Source organism: Rhinopithecus roxellana, chromosome 6, assembly GCF_007565055.1.
Source record: "Rhinopithecus roxellana isolate Shanxi Qingling chromosome 6, ASM756505v1, whole genome shotgun sequence".
Lineage (NCBI taxonomy): Eukaryota > Metazoa > Chordata > Mammalia > Primates > Cercopithecidae > Rhinopithecus > Rhinopithecus roxellana.
Window position 1 is genome coordinate 86,077,945 of NC_044554.1, and position 17,044 is coordinate 86,094,988.

Sequence of the window (17,044 nt, forward strand, 5' to 3'; positions counted from 1 at the left end):
AGGCACAAAACTAATTTGGCTGGTTTTACCTCTGGATTGACTGCTTTCTTTTGTTCTTTTCCTTTTTTCTTTCTTTTTTTTTTTTTTTTTTTAGATGGAGTCTTGCTCTGCCACCCAGGCTGGAGTGCAATGGCTTGATCTTGGCTCACTGCAACCTCCACCTCCCAGGTTCAAGCAATTCTCCTGCCTCAGCCTCCTGAGTAGGTGGGACTACAGGTGCGTGCCATGCTAATGGCAACACCCAGCTAATTTTTGTATTTTTAGTAGAGATGGGGTTTTACCATATTGGTCAGGGTGGTCTTGAATTTCTGACCTCGTGATCCACCCGCCTCAGCCTCCCAACATGCTGGGATTACAGGCATGAGCCACTGCTCCCAGCCTGACTGTTTTCTTGATGGACATTTTCTCTGTGGGTTCAAAGACCATAAAAATGTCCAGTAGGAGAAATGCTTCCAAGCGAGACCATAAAGAAGTTTCTAGCCATGAGAGCTTTTTTAATAACAGGAAAATGGCTACCTGATAAATTTGCCTCAAAAAAGATCCTCTAAGTTCTTTTTTTAACCCTTAAGACTCTGGTTAAACAACAGGCTACTAAGAAACCTTACATGAGCATTTTTGTCAGTGGCCAAAAGGCACATGCATAATCCAAATCTGCTCAGGAGTGGCCTCCTGCTGCACCACCAAGTGTCAGGCAGACCCGAGGTCAAGGGCCTTCGCTTTCAGTTACTCTGTTACCTTCAACCTCCACCCCTTTCTGGGGCTCCTTCTCAGCCTCTGTGAAAGCAAAAATGCATAGAAATACCTCCCTCCGGTGCTGCTGGGAAGATGAGTGAGATGACGGGGTGAGAGCCTGCTGCAGAGCCAGTGTTCAGTAAAATGTTTTCATTAATAATAGGGGAACTGTGGGGAGGGAGAGGGGAAATATGAGGACTCTCTACTTTCTGCTCAACTTTCCTGTACACCTGAAACTGCCCTGAAAGTCTATTAATTTTCTTTAAGTAAAAAATAAAATTAACTGGGCAGAAGTGCCTCATTGTGAGGCTTTTGAGGCCAGCTTCCTCAGCTCCTTCCTTCCTCCCCTTCTAGGACACATTATCTTCACCTGTATTTCTCTTCCATGGCTCTCAAACTCATCTGTTTACAAACTGGAAATCCACTGTTTTGCAACGGCTGGTTCTTTTTAGCTTATGAGACTTAGGTAGTGCTGACAGACTTGTCAGGTTCTTTGATGAGATAATAGTCAGGGACTAGAGCCAGAGTTAGTGCTCAGGCCTACTTTCCATACAACTGCTCTTCTCAGAGACTGTGGGCCTCAAAGCCAATTATTCTACATACTTGACCCCAGGTTCCTGCAGCATTCTTCAGAAAGTCATGAAGATTCTGTGTCACTGAGGCCCTTAACACATAAGCTTTATAAGCTACAGAGAGAGAAACATCACAGACTTCCTCACATGGGTAAAAAGCAACATAAACAGAAAGTATTCTGGGAGGCAGCATGGCACTGCCAGGGAGAGGGGTGGAATCTGGATCCAGATACCTTGGCTTGTGTCTTATCTCCAAGGCTTATTAACTGGGTGAGCTTAGGTAACTGAGGAAGCTCAGCTAACCTCTCTGGCTACCATTATGCACTCCCATCTCTCTGATGGAGAGATAGGAGAGACTGTGCTCCTGGAACCAGGATCCAGGCCATCCGTGCAAAGCTGCTACTGGGTCAGGCTTACTGAGAGAGCAGGCATGGAGGAGGAGGCTGAGCCAGTATCACAGGGATGGTGGTACCTCTGCCTTCCAGCCTCCCACTAAACCTCCCATTGGCAGAATCCTACCATAATCCAGGTGTCCTGGGTTCCTGAGAAGCATGGTCTGTGTGGTTTGGAGTCAGTGGAGGAGACAAGAGATCATTGGAAAAGAGCCCCAGGATAGGCTGACATCTTAGCTCCTTTAATGCTTTATTGGTGAGAGCTATTACCATGCTCGTTTTACAAGGGAGGGACCTGGGACCCAGAGAAGGGAAAGGCTGTCTCAGGTGTGAAGCTGGTTGCAGCAAAACAAAGGCAGAACCCCTGTTTCCTTCATCCTGTAGGCCAAAGTGTCCCTACTTATAATTGACACAATTAAGCCAGGGCACCACACACACACACACATACGCACACACCCTTGCCACTGTCTTACACTGGTACCACTACTTTTATGTAAATCTGGGTGTTCTTATTTAAATAGGTACTCTCTCATTAACTATGTCTAAAAAATAGTTAACATTGATATGAACTTATATGCGCCAAGAACTACATTAAGTTCTTTGCCTGGTTCTCATTTTTAATCTTTATAAAAAACCTTGTCAGTAATATTATTGTTCCCTTTAACAGATGAGAAGACTGAGGCACAGAGAGGCTGCACAACTGAACCAAGACTCCACACCTGCTGTAGTCAGATCAGGCCACAGTTGATCTCGGGCCATCTGGCTCCTGAAGGCACCCAAGAGAATGTCCTGGACGCAAACACAGGTACAGAGCATCACTAACAGCCGTAGCCAGATGCGTATCAGTTGATGAAAAGAGCATGGCTTAAGTAACTTCAGGATTAGAAACATGTAAAACCAGTTTCTCCCAGGGCTGCAAGGAATGATTTCCCGAAGGCCCACTGAGTACCACAGGGGCACCGCAGCTTCCACGGTGCCTTGGTTGCTTATAGATCATGTTCATTACAAACGGTAACCAGAAAGAGAAAGGGCTTGGGCAGCTCTTGGCTGGAGGTGAGACGGTGGCCAAGCCCGCTCTCTTAGTTCCTTTGGGCTGCTATAAAAAGTACTATAGAGTGGGCAGCTTATAAACAACAGACAATGATTTCTTAGAGTTCTGAGGCTGGAAGTCCAAGATTAAGGCCCTGGCAGATTTGGTATCTGGTGAGGCTTGTTTCTCATAGACACAGCCTTCTCTCTATGTCCTCACATGGTGGAAGGGGTGATGGATCTCTCTAGGGTCTCTTTTATAAGGGTACTCATTCCATTCATGAGGGCTCTGACTTCATGACCTAATCACCTCTCAAAGTTCCCATTTCCTAATACATTGCAGGTGAGGATTTCAACATAGGAATGTTGGGAGAAACACACATGTCCACTTCATTGCAGTTCCACTTGCAATCTGTACCATGGCCATCATCGTAGGCACCACACAGAACCGTGAAGAGAGTACAAGATAATTACAAGATAGATGCTCAAAGCATAGAATTTCATTCTCCACACCTGTGCAAATTCAGGAGGAATCAAATCCATCATTTCAAGGGAGTATCTGTCCAGAGAGGAACTCCTGTAAGGGACTTTGCACTGGGTTCTAAGTCCCACTCCGCCCAGCTGCTTCCTTGGCCAGCTTGGTCTGCGTTGGAAAATGGCCCTGCCACAATCAAGCAGAGCTATGCTTTCAGCACTACAATTCCACAGGACAGTCCTCCTCCTCCTCTTCCTCCTCATGGAGAGTAAAAAGAATAATGGGTTTGCATTCAGAGAGAACAGCTTGAGTCCATAGCTCTGCGGCAAGAGGCATGCAGCTGCTGGCTGACGTTTTGGCCTCTCTGAGTCTGTTTCTTCACTTGTCAAATGGAGCTGCAAGCTCATGCAGGCAGAGAGCACTTTGGACTGTAAACCTGTGTCTAGCAATTATTATTATTGATGCTACAGAAGACAGGCAGAAGCTTCTTCTCCTGAGGTAGCATAAGAGAAAAGGGAGAAAATTTCTACAACAAAGACCAAAATTCAGGGGAAAGCCTTGCTGCTCTGCTGACATGAAAGAGGAAGGAGCTTTGTGCAGCTGTTTCTTATTTATTCCCTGTTTAATAAACAAAGCTCTGTCAAAGTAGATTCTTGGCCAACAATTATTCATGGAAAGGAGCCATAGAGAAGTTTGTCTTGGTTTTCAGTTTTCCTCCCGTGGAAAGATACTACTTCCACTCATATCTCTGTAACCATGCTGTGACCTAAGTTAATGCTGGCTGGAAACATTCATAACTTGAGCAATCTCAAAAGACGAAAAAAAAATGTCAAGGACATTAAACTGATTGATATCATTCCATTTTAGTCCTGACTGTAGACAATTCAAATCGTTGCAATGAGGATGTGTGTATGACTGGGGATCCTTTTTTCACTTGACATTTTTCCTGTATGCCTAATTACAATATGCAGAATTTCCTTAACATAACACTCCTATTTGCTCTTATTAAGGGCTGCTGAGTGGGGATTTCACCGTGTTCCTATGACACTGTTCATCCCCCCTTTGCCTGTCAGCTGTTCGTTGCTATGGGCAGCACTGTCATGAGTAGATGACACTCCACCATCACCATACAGGTCGCACCTATTGGGTCTGTCTCTCAAAGATATTAATTCCCCAGTGGAATTGACACATGTGAGTTGTACAGTTCTTTTTGCGTGTTGTCAATTTCTTTTTGAAAAACTGGAATGATACGGAAATGTCACCCACGATCAGGCATCGAGCGTACACACTCCATCTCTGTAAGCTTTTCTCCTTCATTCGCATTTTAACTTTAAACCTTAAAACATTCACATTTTATTATTTTCATTCATGGTTGCTAATTTTAAAAGTTTATATGCTAACTACTAGGTAATTTTAACTTCTCCTTTGTTTTCATTTTATTGAAGAGTTATGTCAGAATACACTTCAGAAATCAACCCCCCTTCCAAATTTTTTCCCTTATTTTTTTCTCAATTCTTTCCCCCTTTCTCTTGCAGTCACATTACTAGTTCACAAGAGATCATAACCATCTGCTTCTGCTATTGGCTTGAGACAATTCAAATTACGTTCTAGCTGGTTGCTTCTTTTCACCATAGTCATAATATCCAGTGCCCATGACATGTCCTGGTTTACCGTCTATTACAAACACAGGACACCTGCACTGTGAATCTATTTAGTATGCTTTGGCACACTCTTTGGGGAGTCCTTATGAGCCAGTTTGGTGGTAAATATTGACTTCTAGATTCACAGTGAATGCCTCCCTATTCCTTATATTGAACAGTTGCTGGCCTGGGGCCTGGTGTTGCTAAGAAGCCTGCACTTGAGGTGCCCCCCACCAAGAAAAAATCCTGAGAATCTGTTGAACCTTGGTTGCCACATCCTATTGTCCAAGAAACCAAACAAATCAGCAGTGCTCAAGCTCCTGATAAGCTCATGGTATACATCATCTCACTGAACACGCTCACAACCCTGCCAGGCCAGTAGTTGTTGCTGTTTAACTTGACCACAGCCACACAGCCAGTAAGTGCAGCAGTGGGTGCCAGTGTTCTGAAGTCAGCATTTTCCTAACACACCTTTGGCCTGGGAATCCACTTACACCTGCACTGTCAGCTGCCCGTGTCCTCACCATGGCAAGAGATGAGACCACAGGACTCTAAACAGGGCTCCCACTGGGATGGGGAAGGTGGCGTCTGCAACCAAGAGTGTGGTCCAGGGCTCCTGCCTGGTTCACTGCACCTGGGAGAACAGGGGGATGTGGCTTCGGGTGGCAGCGTTGAGCCCACAGACACACGTCTGCCTCCACCCACCTGGGCTGATCCCAACAGAAACAAGCAGAGGCTCAACAAATTCTGTGGCCCTCCATGCCCCAAGAGAAGTGCCTCCCCCTACCTCCTCCAAAACAGAAGAAATGCTGAAGAGTTGCCATATACAGGGCAGCAGTATAAGCCCTTTACCTATATTCTCCTAAACTTCCCAACGGCTCTGCAAAGTAGCAGTATGATCCCCTCGACAGCAATGTGGAGAGGCTGAGGGAAGCATGCAGCAGGCACGGAGCTCCTCTCAGCCTGCACAGCTCAGAAGCGGCTTCCACACTTGCCTCTGTCCAAACCACAAGACCAGGACCCTCCGCTATCTCTCAGCACAGTGGGATTCTAACCTTTTCTACGAGGTCCTGTGTCCATCGCTGCCCCATATGTCCACGAGGTGCCTCTGGGCTCCCTGAATGTCTTCCTTCAGAAATGCCAGCAAGCACCAGACAAACATAAAACATCAGAACACCTCTTTTTTTTTTTTTTTTTTTTTTTTTTTTGGAGATGGAGTCTCGCTCTGTTGCTCAGGCTGCAGTGCGATGGCGTGATCTTGGCTCACTGCAACCTCCACCTCCCGGGTTCCAGCAATTCTCCTGCCTCAGCCCCCTGAGTAACTGGGACTATAGGCACGCACCACTACGCCTGTCTATTTTTTGTATTTTTAGTAGAGAGGGGGTTTCACCATGTTGGCCAGGCTGGTCTTGAACTCCCGACCTCAGGTGATCCACTCACCACAGCCTCCCAAAGTGTTGGGATTACAGGCAAAAGCCACTGCGCCCGGCCGCAGAACACTTCTTTTAAAATATCCACATAGTGTGGTTTTCCTAGAGCTGTTCCCTAAACTTGACAGCTGACTCAAGTTGAGTTTCTGAAAGTAAAACCTTCAGAATAATCAATATCTTGAAGAGCAGAAAACAAAGGTAATTAGAACCCCAGGCTATCTCTTTGAATTTGTGGCAGGGGAGTTAAGGGGGATTTATTTTAATTATTATATTCACACTAGCTGTGTGCAGAGGCCCACCCAGTGTGTGCCCAGAAGGCAGGAAGAAAAGAAACTGCTGAGAATGGTACCATTTTGTTTCCTTCAGAACCATCCAGACACCCCTTAACTTGCTCCGTGGTCAGCCATCCAGGATGCCTGTGTTCTAGTCTGGGGTCACCGCAGGCTGCCAGCCAGGACTCCCGTGCCCCGAGGAAAAGGAGTGTTTGTCTCTGGCACACCTGACAAACTCACAGAGGACCAGCTTTTGTGCAGCGATTGTCACCTCTTGGAGGGGAAACCCTGCTTATCTGAATGAGAAATTTTCGCAAGGAGCCTCTGCCCTTGGAGTCTTCAAGAGAGAAACAAGCTTGTGGAGAGAACCCATGTTACCTGCCTGAATTTCCCTTGGAAACTGAAGAAAACAGGCTATGGAGGGCGCAGCAGACCACTCAGCAGCATCTTCATCGCCCTCACACTTTCCTCCCTTATTCATAATAGGGCTCTCATTTATTGAACACCTATTGTGTGCCCTCCCCTTTATAAAATCAGACCTGGTTTTTACCATGATCTGCTGGGAGGACACTGTTAATTAGCTCCTCTCCTTCACCTCTGAGGCAGGAAAGGCGGCCGGGGAGGAGTGCACCTGAATGCAAACCCCAGCCTGTGGGGCTGCACAGCCTCCTTCTTTCCCACCCATCATGTGGCCTCCGTGGTCACTACATGCACGCGAGCCAGTCTGGAAAATAATTTCCACTCAGTTATGTTGCTGTCGTGGCTCTAGGAATGTGGCCTAAAAAGCAATCCAAAGTTTCGGATTATGTGCCTGACCTGTTGCTTGCAGATGGCACAAAAAAGCAAGCCGACCTAGGTTGGTGCCTATTTTCTTGAGAAGTTCCTGTAAACCCTATGCCACCTGAACACACTGGATGCTCAGCTGTCCCTGTTGGCAGAACCTCCTTTCTCCTGCAGGAGGGGAACTCAGCACAGCTAGAATCAACCGGCAAACCTCCCACCCCAAACCCCAGGGTCACAGCCATCCAGGGAGCTGGACGCGTGAGTCTGGTTCGCGAGCCATGAGGACAAAGAGCGGTACTCACAGGCAGCCCGGAGTGACTTGCTGTCTGTCCTCTCTCTCTCCTCTCCACAGTGACAGTTGAGAGGCACAGAAGATGTGATTGCCATTTATGTAGACACAGTGTCTGCCTCTCTGAAGCCAATCAGAGCTGCCGGCTCTGCATTATTTACTGAGCAGCATCCCTCCACCCTCCCACCACCTCCTGCCCCCACTCTGCCCCCAGGAGGAGGGAGTCATCCTAGCAGGATGGCGAGGAGCAGCACGGCCTGCGGGGGCTGGGGAGACTCCAAGGAAAAAATGGGCCCTGGGTTCCCAGGCACTGTGTGGGATGCAGATTTGGAGCCAGTGCTCCTGGGACTCTCCCAACAAGTCTGAGAACCCCCAGGCTCCACTCCAGGGGTGAGGAAGGGATGGCATGGCATTTGGGGAGTGCTCACTCTGGGCCTGCTCCTTATGTGAGGGACTGTTAGGACCCTGTGATACTCAGGAGGCTCAGGGTCCCAAGCCCACTTCCCCAGATGAGAAAGTGAAGTGAGATGCAGATTAGGTGTTGAGCCGCGTGCATCTCAAACTCCTGTGCTGTTACCCTTAAGCCTATCAGCATTGAAAACATGGTTTGGGCTCCATCTCTCCTCCCACCATTGGGCAGCAACAGGGAGGATCATCTTCCCCACCCTCACCCCCTCCCCCACCCCTGCTTGATGGGTGTGATAGAAGGAGCAGGACTCCGTTTCTCCTGAAGGTGCACGCAGAGTCATATGAAGCTAGGAAAGGAGCCTGGGTTTTGCAGAGGAGGAATAGTGGAGAACAGGGTCCACTCAGATGACAAGCAACCTGCAGGTGCCTCTGCTCCGACCACACACACATGCACACACACCATGCACACTCATGCATGCACACACATACACAAGCACACATGCATGCATGTTTATGCACACTACACACGTACAATAGCACATGCATACATACATGCATACCACATACACATGCTTGCACACATGCACACACACACACATATACCTAAGTGCATGCATGCACACACATACACATACCACATCCAGGGCTTGTGGCACAGTCCAGAGCTAGAAATTCCCCAAGCAAAGCCATCCATCCTCTAATTTTAAGCAGCATCTTTTCAAGGAAGAAGCTACCACTGTAGAGCAGAGACCCCGTGGAGCTGGGACAGAGGCAGCAGCCTTCAAGGCAGCAGAACATGCCGTGAGTGCAGAGGCTGCAGGGCAGGGAGCCGGCAGGTGGTACAAGTGAGGGGATCCTGGTCTCAGCCTGTGTGTAAGCAGCTCCCTCCAGCAGCCGTGCAGGGACCCGCAGGCAGCAGCCACGTGGACAGTGGAGGCAGTAAGGAGATTAGGCCCCATCTACGCAGAGGGCAAGATGGGAGCTGCCCAAGCGTCACCATCCAGGGGGAGCCAGCAGCCAGCAGCAGAGTGGCTCATTCCGCCAAACACTGTGAGTTCAGCCATGACCACAGAGGAGAGGCAGGCCCCAGCTATGAGCATTGGAGCTCTGTGGGAGGGGACAGTGTCAAGCTGGACAGCCAGGCCCTTCTAGAGCTGAAACTCCTCTGTCCTGAGACCCTCCTTTCTTGCCCGTGGCTATGCACATATGAGGAAGAGCCCTGGTTGGGGAGGACTGGCCAGGAGATTGGGAGCTGCAGTGGGTGACTGAGCACAGGGCTCCTGCAGGGCGAGGCTGGGACTGCACTGCTCCCTGGGTGTGTGCCCTTCACCCCGCACACAGCTTGGGCCACACACCAGGGGGACACAGGTATGAGGAGGGGGCTGATATTTTATTATCATTTATGTATAAGTAGTATTTAATCTCTATTTTGTTTTTCTTTGATACATGAGTTATTCAGTAGCTATTCAAAAAATGTCCAGACTGCCGGGCACAGTGGCTCATGCCTGCAATCCCAGCACTTTGGGAGGCCAAGATGGGTGCACCACCTGAGGTCAGGAGTTTGAGACCACCCTGGTCAACATGGTGAAACCCCATCTCTACCAAAAATACAAAAATCAGCCGGTCGTAGTGGCAGGCGCTTGTAATCCCAGCTACTCAGGAGGCTGAGGCAGGAGAATTGCTTGAAGTTGAGAGGTGTAAGTTACAGTGAGCCAAGATTGTGCCATTGCACTCCAGCATGGGTGGCAGAGCAAGACTCCATCTCAAAAAAAAAAAAAAAAAAAAATGTCCAGACATACATAGCAATATTTGCTTATTTTTTAATTGAATTCTAATTTAATTAATTGGATTGAATTGCGGTCAGAGAACATGTTGGTGTGAGAGCAATTCTCTGATAGATGTTGACATTTGCATAATGCCATTTAAGACACTTAATAAAGTGTATTTTCTAATTTTTAGGTATTTGATTCCATATATGTCCAATAAAGCAAGATTATTACTTTTGCTTTTGAAATTTTCTAAATGTTTACTAATGTTTTGTTTGCTAAATCTATCATCCAGTTTACTATAATTGGTAAAGATGGTGGATTTGTTGTTTTCTCTCCATAGTTGAACCAAGATTTTCTTTATATATTTAAGGCTCTATGTATCTTTAAAACTGTAATACACCGGGGCCTATTATGGGGAGGGGGGAGGGGGAGGGATGGCATTGGGAGTTATAACTGATGTAAATGACGAGCTGATGGGTGCTGATGAGTTGATGGGTGCAGCACACCAACATGGCACATGTATACATATGTAACAAACCTGCATGTTGTACACATGTACCCTAGAACTTAAAGTATAATAATAAAATAATAATAATAATAATAATAAAGTCAGACCAGTGTTCCCGGGGAAAAAAATGTAATAGATTCTTGGCAGAGTAAAACTTTCATAATTTTTTTTTATTATTATTATTATTTCTTGAGACAGGGTCTCACTCTGTCACCCAAGCTTAAGTGCAATGACTCAATCTCAGCTCACCGCAACCTCCACCTCCCATGCTCAAGCGATTCTCCTGCCTCAGCCTCCTAAGTAGCTAGGACTACAGGTGCACACCACCACACCTGGCTAGTTTTTATATTTTTAGTGCAGATGAGGTCTCACCATGTTGCCCAGGCTGGTCTCAAACTCCTGAGCACAAGTGATCTACCCACCTTAGCCTCCCCAAATGCTGGCATTACAGGTGTGAGTCACAGCACCCAGCCCTCATTTTATATAATAATTAATTTATTTATCAAGTTGATTACTTAATTGACCTTGCCAAAATGCTGGCATTACAGGTGTGAGTCACAGCATCCAGCCCTCATTTTACATAATAATTTATTTATTTATTCAGTTGATTACTCAATTGACCTAGGTTTTTTTTTTTTTTTGAGATGGAGTCTCACTCTGTTGCCCAGGCTGGAGTGCAGTGGCGTGATCTCAGTTCACTGCAAGCTCTGCCTCCCAGGTTCACGACATTCTCCTTCCTCAGCCTGTGGAGTAGCTGGGACTGCAGACGCCCACCACCACACCTGGCTAACTTTTTTGTATTTTTTTTAGTAGAGATGGGGTTTCACCGGGTTAGCCAGGATGGTCTTGATCTCCCGACCTCGTGATCTGCCCGCCTCGGCCTCCCAAAGTGCTGGGATTACAGGCGTGAGCCACCACGCCTGGCCTCAACTGACCTTGTTAAAATGTGAAAACTCAGCTCTTCTTCCATAGTCGTACCTGCGTTCAGTATTCCTGAGCCTCTCCCCTGTCTTGGAGACCAGGGTGGCGTGAAGCTCAGGGGCGGCACTGTAGGCAGATGACTGTGTCTCTTCAAACTTATTTAGTAATTTTTAAGAGTGTGAAAATTATGATTTAAATATTAAGCAGCACCAACATGTCCCTGGTTTCAAAAATGTCACGTGTGCACTTTGTGAGGACTTCCAGGGTAGAGTTCTATAGGGTCATCTTCATCCTGCACCTCATCCAGATAAGCACAGAGAGCAAGACTGAATGCTGGAGGGACTTACCCCATCCACAGGAGTGGCACTTGTCACCCTGGACCCACACACTGGATTGCTTGGCTGCCCAACAGCACCAAGTGCAAACGGGCTACATTCGCATTTTGTCTCTGCCAGCTGCAAGATCTTATGCCACCCTCCTCCCCTCCTCTGGCTGTTGGCTCACTTGTGAAATGGGGATGTGACTGGAGGTGAAAAAGGTGAACCTTCTTCTAGACAGAGCCCAATGCAAACTGACCACTCAGAAGTAACGGTTTTAACTCACGCATGATGGAGAGCAATGATTTCCATCGATTAAGCTTTGATTCTTACATACTTCCAACAACAGAGTTTAACCAGAGTTAAAACTTCGACTCATTGAAGTCGATAACCAAACAATTCTCCCAGTAGAAATTCCTATCCGCATATGTTTTCAGATGGGAATTGTACGCAGCATTTTGGTGGGAAAATGGTGGGAAAGATCTTCTAATTCTCCTCAAATCACCCTGCATAGGTAGACACCAAATTGACCTCTAAGTAGACTATACCATACACCAAAAGGAGAGAGCCCTCACGGAGCCTCAGATGTTATATGGGTAAGGGCAGAGTTCACGTTTACTAATCACCTCCATAAAATTATGGGATTTAATTCTCACAAAGTCGATACTAAGAAAATCCTCATTTACAGAAGAAACAGAGGCTCGGTGGAATAAAATATCAGCACCACCCTTGGCGGTACATGTTAAAAATAGAATCACAGCTGGCCTGCGTTTGCTACTGAACCACAGTCATGAAATCATTCCCAGTCCCTATTAAACATGTGTCACTGGAGTGACTGTGTGCATGGAGAGCCACCAAGTGCACAGCCCCCACAGAACAAACACCCCTGCCAGCCTGCAGCAGAAGAGAAAGCACCGCACAAGATCCCTCAAGTGAGTTAACCTTTAAGCAAATGTTCAGTAACGTGGGGCCAGAGAGTCAAGGTACATGTTGCTGTTTTCCCACTACAATCTGCGTAGGTATAAAACCAGGGACTTACACACTGGAAATTCGAATTCCTTACAGGGCTACCGTCCTTGATGGGATTCTCCGACTTCGGGGACTGAAGAGCATGTAGAGAAGCCGCTGAGGCACTCGGCACCGAGGCAGTCACTCTTGAAACTCTAAGCCACATGTTTCCCTCTTCTTGTATTTCCAGCCTCATGTTCCAGTTAAACATTAATTCCTGCTGGTGACAAAGGTCAAGGAAATCTTGAGAAATAGCTCTCCTCTGGGAATCCTGAGAGCACATTCTGAAGAGACTGTTTCATTCCAAATCCCAGAAACTTGGATCTTTCTTATGCAATTCTACATACATCCCACCTTTTACTAAGCAACCCTGATTTCAACTTTGGAGCCCAGTAAGTCATCTGATACGTTCCAGCCCTGCACCAGGTGATGCCTGCATTGCACACAGCCTCTCGCCCCTGATGGCAGCACCAAAGTAAGCCCGCACTTCCCTGTGTGGCACTTAGCAATATGGGTAAGATTTCCAGGTTCAGATATCAGCAGAACCCAGGAACTCACCTTCCTTACCCAAACCCATCAAAATCATAGTTGAGATGCATGAAACAATGCTCTGAGTGGAATCTGGACAAATTTCTAAAAAGGCCCAAAGTCGATAGAATGTTATGAGAGAACAAAGCAGGGCTGAGAAAGCCACATTGAGAAGTGGAGCAGGCACAGCCTGCAGGGATCTTAGGAGCTGGCCTTTCTGGCAGACCCCCGGCGGCTCCAAGCATGGAGCTCGGTGGGTGTGAAGCGCAGAGTGAAAGTGAAGCTCACTGCGGGCAGCTCATTAAAGGACTGGAAACAAGGCAGAGAGGGCTGTCACCAGAGGCATTTGTCATAGGCTAGATGCAGGGAAGAGCTCTCCTTGCTCTATCCTGGGGAACTGGAGCAGGCTAGGGCGGGGCACCTAGGGTTCATATTTTAGACTGGAACTGGAGAGAGAAGAAGAGTGACACTGAGAAGTCTCCAAACCTCCACAGGAGCCATTGGAGGAAAGAGGGAAAAGAGAAAGAATGGCAAGTCAGCCCTCCAGTGATGCACATCCAAATGCTCCAGCCTGGAGTCTCACAGGTGCTGAGACCCGAAGAAGTGATGGTCCCTGGTAAGGGGAAGAGTGAGGGAAGGGCTCTGACTAGGGAACAGCCTCTGCAAAGGCACTGAGGATCAAGCTCAGCATCTCCCAGGCCCTGACAGAAGGCCAACCCCTAAGGACCATTCAAAGTGAGGCAGGGGGAGTCTTGCAAGCCATGTTACATAATTTGTATCCCCCCAACTGTAATGGAAGGCATTGAAGTGTTTCTAGAAAGCGGTAACCTTAGCTTACTTATGGTTTACGAGCACTCTGGTTCTGGGGTAGAAAATGGATCAGAGGGAGATAAGGGTGAAAGGGTTAGACCCTTTAAGTTGGACCACCAAGTCCCACCACATTCCTTGGATTTCTGTACTTTCCTGCAAACCAGGAGTGAATTCAAAGTAATTCATTCTGGAAGATGGGCTGGGGGAAGAAAGGGACTTGAGATGAGGAAGCGTGGTAATATTCCCTATATATGTGTGTGTGTGTGTGTGTGTGTGTGTGTGTGTGTGTGTGTGCATGTTAGGAGGTTGCTGGGGAAGGGGAGGAGTCAAAGGGGTGGAGAGATGAGCCAGTGATGAAGCCAGTAGGCAGGGGGTGATGGTCATGGACTGAGAGGAAGAAGACTAGGGTGGACCAGTATTGGCTGTGGGGAGATGAAGGACACCAAGGATTCAGTTTGGGAATTAAGTTTCAGATATCTACATATCATGTGATTTGAGATGTCCAGTATACCTCAGAAAAGAGGCCCAGACAGGAAATAAAGTTATGGGTTGAAAGTGTTTAGATGATATTTGAAGCAATAGGACTGGAAAAAAATTATCCATAGAGAAGAGAGACCACAGTTTTGAAATCCTCAAAAAAGAGAACTAGTAGTGTCCAACTACTGACCAACAGTTATCTCTCAATAGAGGAATCTACATAGAAATCAGCATCCATTCCCAGAAGGGACTCTTTTCACATTTCCTTTCTTCTTGCAGGTGTGGGATTTATGGGGATTGGGGTGAGGCTTCGAGGACCAAAGAAAGAAATCTAGGGCAGGGTTTTCCAACCATGGTACTTTATCAGTCAGGGTTCTCCAGAAAACTGGAAACAATAGGATATGGATATAGGAATATAAGAAGAGATTTATTGTGGAAATTGGCTCATGTGATTATGGAGTCTGGGAAGTCCCACAGTCTTCCGTGTATGAGCCGGAGAACTAGAAAAGCTGGTGGTAATTCAGTCTGAGTTTGAAGACCCAAGAGCAGGAGAAGACGGATGGCCCAGCTCAAGAAGAGAAAGAACTTGCCCTTCATCCACCTTTTCATTCCATTCTGGCCCTCAACAAACTGGATGTTACCAGCCCACACTGGTGTGGACTCTGGAGATTCCAATGCCAACCTCTTCCAGAAACACCTTCACGGACACACCCAAAAATCCTGCTTTACTGGCCCTCTGGGCATCCCTTAGCCCACTTCAGTCAACACATAACATGAACCATCCTAGCACTATTACATTAAGGCTGGATAATTCTCTGTGATGGGGGGAGCTGTCCTGTGCATTATAGAATGTTTAGCAGCATCCGGCTTTTACTCATTAGGTGCCAGTAGTCCCTAGCTGTGACAACCAAGAATGTCTCCAGACATTGCATGTTTCCTGGTGGCAAAATTGTTCCTGGTTGAGAATGACTGACCTCATGCGACCTTGTAATGCCCCAGGGCAGGGGAAGGCAGCATGGGTTGCAGCCAAGGCTGTTCCTGGAAGAAGGTGACTCTGCTCTTCCCCAGGAGCAGCAATGGCCACCTCTCATGATGCCGGAGTGGCCTGCGGTCAGTCGCAGCATGCGTGTTGCAGGAGTGAGACAGCAGGTGTAGACGTGACTGTGAAAGACATTCACGGAGCACCTGAGTGCACTGGGAGCAGAACAGACAGGGCTTCCTGCTGAGATGACTGTGTGCCAGAGCAAGGTGGGTGTTGGGGGTTTTGCTGAGGCCACAGGTGAAGAAAGAGGAGCTCTACTGCGATGCCCACACTCTGGCCAAGCCCACAGACAGGAGTGTCAGGGGAACTGAGTTTTCCTGGAAAAGCCAATTTGTTTAGGAGCTGTTGAGAATATCAATTCTGTTTTCTTTTGTTCCAGAGCAGAAGTTTTTTATTTTAATGAAGTCCAATTTATCAGCCGTTTTCCTCCATAGGTCACATCTAATGGAGGAAACTGGTGATTTATCTAAAAGGTCATCATCAAACCAAAGGTCACCTAGATTTTCTCTTGTGTCATCCTCTAGGAGTTTTATAGTTTTGCATGTTACCTTTAAGTCTATGATCCATTTTGAGTAAAGGTCTAGATCTAGATTCATTTTTTTTTCCATGTGGACGTCCATTTATTCCACAACCATTTGTTGAAGAGCCTATCCTTTCTTCATTGTATTGCCTTTACTCCTTTGTCAAAGACCACTTCACTATATTTGTGTGGGTCTGTTTCTGAGCTCTCTATTCTGTTCCATTCATCTATTTGTCTGTTCTTTTGCCAATAGGACTTTCTTAACTACTGTAGCTTTGTAGTAAATCTTTTATTCATTTACTTATTAATTTACTTGTTTATTTGAGACCGAGTCTTGCTCTGTTGCCCAGGCTATCGTGCAGTGATGCTATCTCAGTGCACTGCAACCTCCACCTCCCGGGTTCAAGCAATTCTTGTGCCTCAGCCTCCTAAGTAGCTGAGATTACAGGCATGTACCATCATGCCCGGCTAATTTTTATATTTTTAGTAGAGATGGGGTTTCACCATGTTGGCCAGGCTGGTCTTGAACTCCTTACCTCAAGTGATCCACCTGCCTCAGCCTCCCGAAGTGCTGGGATTACAGGCATGAACCACTGCCTCTGGCTGTAGTAAGTCTTTAAGTCGGGCAGTGTCAGTCCTCCAACTTTGTTTTTCTCTCAAAAGTCTCAAATCATTGGCCTCAGACTATTGGTGGGTCATGGAATCAGTTTTGCAGGTCTCATGACCAGCATTTAAAAAAATACAATAGAACAGAATAAAATAGAAAACAGGAGACATTGCACCTAATGATGAAAATATCGCTTTCTGAGCCTTTCAATTATGTACGTGTGTATGTGTACTGGGTCATAATCTAGAATGCATTTCTTACTGCAGGTTGTGATCATACTGCAAAGGCCTCTATCAAGAGATGATCTCATTCTGTAAAAATAAAGTGGGTCGAGATTTGTGAAATCTGAAAGTGAGGATTAATCAGTGACGACAAAAAGCTAGACAAGGCAACTAGTGGACAACTAGCTACGCCTATATTTTCCATGTAATTTAAAAAATTGCATTGAAATGTTCCATAGCCATGTGTAGTTTTTCTTCTGTGAATTTCCTGCTTGCATTTCTTATAGACCTTCT

At 46.8% G+C, this 17,044-nt stretch overlaps 1 protein-coding gene across 3 annotated transcripts in view; it reads right to left on the bottom strand.

Moving 5' to 3' along the window:
• DDC (dopa decarboxylase) overlaps positions 1 to 12,694 on the bottom strand; it is a 106,681-nt gene extending 93,987 nt beyond the window's left edge. For 2 of the 3 annotated variants that reach the window (XM_010357514.1, XM_010357515.1), the window contains exon 1: positions 7,628 to 7,685. The gene's annotated coding sequence lies outside the window, so the exon portion shown is untranslated. Of the gene's footprint in view, positions 1 to 7,627; positions 7,686 to 12,576 lie in introns of those variants that run through there. The other variant, XM_010357513.2, reaches the window with a different exon arrangement.
• Between the last annotated feature and the right edge of the window lie 4,350 nt (positions 12,695 to 17,044).